We start from the raw sequence: 4,995 nt of genomic DNA, 5'->3' as shown, positions 1-4,995 counted from the left end.
AGTGATGATTTTAGGTGTTTCTTGTTCTACTTTTTGCTCTCTTTAAGTGTTTTGTTTCCATGATCACACCAGTAAGTCCTATTCACGTCTCCTCTCGGGCTGCGGTCGGGCTACCAGTGAACATTAAATATGACAACAAATCAGAACTCTTGAACGTGACTCATATAAACATACTTGCTGAATAAATGGTTAATGAAGAGATGATGATGTGAGCAAAAGTAGAAAAGGACAGATTAAAAAAAAAAACTTTTCAATCCCACCTTAGCGGCCGGCCTGCACACACACACACACACACACACACACACACACACACAAGCAGCCATTTTATGTTACCCACTTACCTTCTCAAAAACACATGCATGCACTCGCTCACTCTCTCTCTCATGCACACATTATATGCTCGCACGTCCGCACATACACGCACACCCAACCCCCACCCAATCCTCTGCTCGACACGCAAACACACACACACACACATACACTTTTCCCTGCTACCCCCCCCTCCCCAACACACACACACACACCAAAACACACATACCTCCCCCTCACACACGTATGCACCCCCCCTCCACGCACACACATTCGCGCACGCTAACACACACACCCTGTTCCCCTCCCCCCTCCCATTCCATACCAGGGCACATCGTGACAAAACAAAGAACACCCCATAATAGTCAGAGTCGCACAGTATGCATGGTAACCAGTTATGTCAGAGATGAAGGCGCAGTGTGTGTGTGTGTGTGTGTGTGTGTGCGACTGTATGTATGTGTGTGTGTCGGTGTGCGTGTAAGTGTTTCACTGTATATATGAACACACACACACACACACATACACATACAGTCGCACACATTTGTGTAGCTGTGTTTCTTCAGATAATGCTCATTTCATACATAAATAAACACACACGCGTACACACTGAGGATACACAAATACATTCCAACAAAACCCCCGTATATACACTTCCCACACACACAGACACACACACACAGACACACAAAATTACAGACTAACGGGTATACATCCAGACACACATCTTAAAACATAAGAGTGCATGCAGCCACATGTACACACCCAGAAGCACACACATAATAAGTACACGTCCATATAAATAATGACATACATGAAGAAGAACATTGAGGCAGAGGAAAGCATACAACATACAACACACACACACACACACACACACACACACACACACAAAAGACTAAACAGACGCAGACAAAGAGACGAAGAATTAAAAAGGAGCACGGACACAACGCAAGATTTAACGATTCAGACACAAAAGACAGGAATGAAAGACAACATGTAGACATAAAAGTACATGTCCATATAAATAATGACACATGAATGAGAATAGAACATAAAAATATCTTAATAGACAGACACACACAAATACACAAAACATTAAAAAGGATCATGAACACAAGATTAACGTACGAACACATATGAATGAAAGAAATTAAGACAATGTACACATTTGAAAACACACACACACACACACACACACACACACACACAATGAAAGATACAAACATAATATGTAGACACAAAAGTGCATACTCATGCACTTACAAAATTAAACACACGTACACAAGGTGAACAACACAAAGACACAAAAGTATACACCTAAAAACATATATGAACACAGACACACACAAAGAAACATCACAAACACACACAATTACACACATATACATACACAAATGACTACAAACAGAGACACCGTAAATTCATAAGACATATTTTTGGGGTGATTTTTGGAGCGTTCGTTGGACATAATTAGACATTTGAAGACGTGGCGGTGGGCTCGGGGACCTTGTGATGAAAAAGCCTCTCTTGTCTTTTTCACGCTAGTTTTTCCGTTTTGTGCTGTAGTCCTGCAAAAGTAATTCATTGTATCAGACAAACTCAACATGAACAGACACATTAAAATACACAAACGCCGACACACAGCTTTATTCAACAATGGTGTCCAGTGTGTGAGGGCATCTGTATGCGTTTTTCTTTACATGCAGCCATTAACAAATGTTGCATTGTTGTTCAGACTCAGAATAAAGAGGCTCGACGTACTGGTTCTTGTATCTTTGTTTAGGCTTAGTGCGTGTGTGCGTGTGCATGTTGCTGCGGGTGCACGCTCTGCATGTGTGCACGTGTACACATGTGCATTTGTGCACCCTCTGAGGGAGAAAAAAAAGAGGAAGAAAAAAAAAGAGAGAGGTCAGGTTTCTATCCCATGATGCAACTGTTCTACCCCCCCCCCCCCCCTCACCTCCCCTCCTTCTTCTCCAAGCTAGTTGCCTGTGGCAACGCACTTATAATGAGGTCAGATGGACATCCAATAATATTCACCAGCCAAACCAGCAAGCAGCAGAGAGGGAGGCGTGTTGGGACAGACAGCAGTCAAAGTGTCAGAGGCTGAATCAGCAACAAGACAAGATGGCCGCCAAATAAAAACAATAAGTTGGCACTGATTTGTCAAGTCACACAAAGTAAAACTGAAACTGAGCTGGAATCAGTTCATTCAATGTATTTACCTGGTAGTTAGGTGAGTTTGGACGTCCAAGAAGTTTGACTTGATGGGTTTAGTTGCAGTCCTAAAACACAAAAAGGAAGTGCAAAAACAAAGTTATGAAATGATTAGAAATTCATCTTAATAACAAAAAACTTGCAATTACAAACATGGAATCTTAATCAGTTGAAGTACAAAGTTAAAATCCACTATGTCAGCTAACCCAAGCAGATGTGGAAATCATTGATTCGTTTCAAAAAGTCCTTTAGTTTCACTGTTAGAGAGACGCATGATTTACCTAGAAGGAAATGCATTTTGTATTTAAGTATTTAAATCCATTACTTAAGTAAAAGTACAAACACTACAATATATTCCAATACAAGTTACATTTAAAATTGTACTTATAGCCTAAAGCATTTAGTAAAGTTGGTTAACTTAAAACACACATTATATTAAAAAGGTAAAGTAGAGGAGCTGACATGAAACAGCCGGGACGCAGCAGACAAGTCCCTTTTGCCAATAAGAGGTGCAATGGTCAAAAATAAAATCACTTGACCAAACAAAGCTCATAAAGCTCATTCATGAGTTGGCCGTTAAATTGTGGATATGCTGACGTGACAAAAATTAGTTCATATACAGATTTAAAACTAGTTATTCCCTAAAGTGCACGTTTAATTGTTTGGGGAAAAAGGTTCTGTAAATGTTTTTTTTTAGCCTGGAATCCAAACACTGTTCTGTTTTGCATCCCTGAAAACTGACACACAAACTTAAGTTTTATCGGGGGGGGGGTCATCGAGTTCACGATCTTCGTCTTAGAGGTATTTACGAAGACAGTAGCAACGATTGAATTTTGGTTGAGTTAATGAGACTAAAAAGGCAATTTTTTAGACTAAATATCTTAAAACTGTGATATTCTCAAAATAAGGGGATTTAATATCTTCCATCAGACGAACATACCTGGCAGTATGAAAGGCTTTGAAACAACATTTAAACCACAATGCGGGGTTGATTGACGGTTCATATAGTTAAATGCTTTCGTCAACTTTTGTATGAATTGAACTTGCTCTATTAAATGACCTCTTGGTGTTTCTAAATGTCTTCTGTTTCAGTTCCAACATCTGTGGGTAACCTGGCAGATTATTTCCTTTTAAAAATATGTATGTATGTATGTATTTAAAAATACAGTGCCACAGGCATGTTCACAAATGAACACGCAGCACTCCCAGTGTTAGGTTGGGAAGTTCAGATAAGAAGCCAGTGTTGCAATAATGAGCAGCACTGTGGAAAGAAACTGTTGTGAAATGGAGGTGACTCAAATGTTTGGTGATGACCTCAAACCTTGAGAAGAAGAGAGAGGGATGATGAGAACAAGGTTGATGAGATAGAGAAAGGATCCCTGTGTGAATGAATAGTTAACGGTTTCCTTTTCATGTTTTTTTTTTTTGTCTCATTCAGTCGCTACTGTCAGACAAAGGATGGAGTGGCTCTGAGCCTCCATGCCACGTCGGTCTGAAGGATCCATTTTAGTCTGCCAATCAAAATGAACCCGGGTCATTTACATACTGTATGCAGTGAGGCCCCACTCAAAGCCAGTGGAACATCTCCCCCTAGTGTTCGCTGTAGGGTACTGCGTCGGCCCGCTGCTCACCTCATTACGTGAAGATTGAATCAAAATCCGGTTTATTGCCAAGTAGGTTTTCGCTTACAAGACATTTTATTTGGTGCATTAGGGCAAAGACAAGAAACACAGTTAAAGAATGGGAAAATAAATACAACAATTATATTGAAACATGCGATTGAAAAATGAAGTATATGTACAAAGTAACTAGAAAGAGCAGGGAAAACAGACGTGTGGAGTCTGAAATGTGTGGCTGGAGTCATTACACTCTTTGAAATGATTCATTATATACAGGTAATAATTAACCATTTATATGTGTGTGGAAATCATGAATTTATCACTTGCTCAATCTTAAATGTACACTGCACTTTTATACTTTGATTTATGTACTGAACACATCACCATGTATGTTGGTGTACTTTTATATCTTGATCCATGTGACATACACTTTACTATGTATGTATATTTTTGTACTTTTATACCTTGATTAAAGTACCATACCTATTACTATGTATGATGTTATATTCTTATACTTTTGATCAGAATTATATGCATGTCCATGATTAAAAGAGGTTTGTTGTTTATCCTGTACACACAACATCTATTGCACGTCTGTCCGTCCTGGGAGAGGGATCCCTCCTCAGTCTCTCCCTGAGGTTTCTAACATGTTCCCCCCTTTAATTATGGGGTTTCTTTTAGGAAGTTTTTCCTTGTGCGATGCGAGGGTCTAAGGACAGAGGGTGTCGTAACCTGTACAGTCTGTAAAGCACACTGAGACAAATGTGTAATTGGTGATATTGGGCTGTATACAATACATTTGATTTGATTTGATTTCCTCACACAGAGTGAGTTGAACTGTGGCACACAG

Source organism: Cottoperca gobio, chromosome 11, assembly GCF_900634415.1.
Source record: "Cottoperca gobio chromosome 11, fCotGob3.1, whole genome shotgun sequence".
In the NCBI taxonomy this organism is placed as follows: domain Eukaryota; kingdom Metazoa; phylum Chordata; class Actinopteri; order Perciformes; family Bovichtidae; genus Cottoperca; species Cottoperca gobio.
This window is presented reverse-complemented; position numbering follows the sequence as displayed.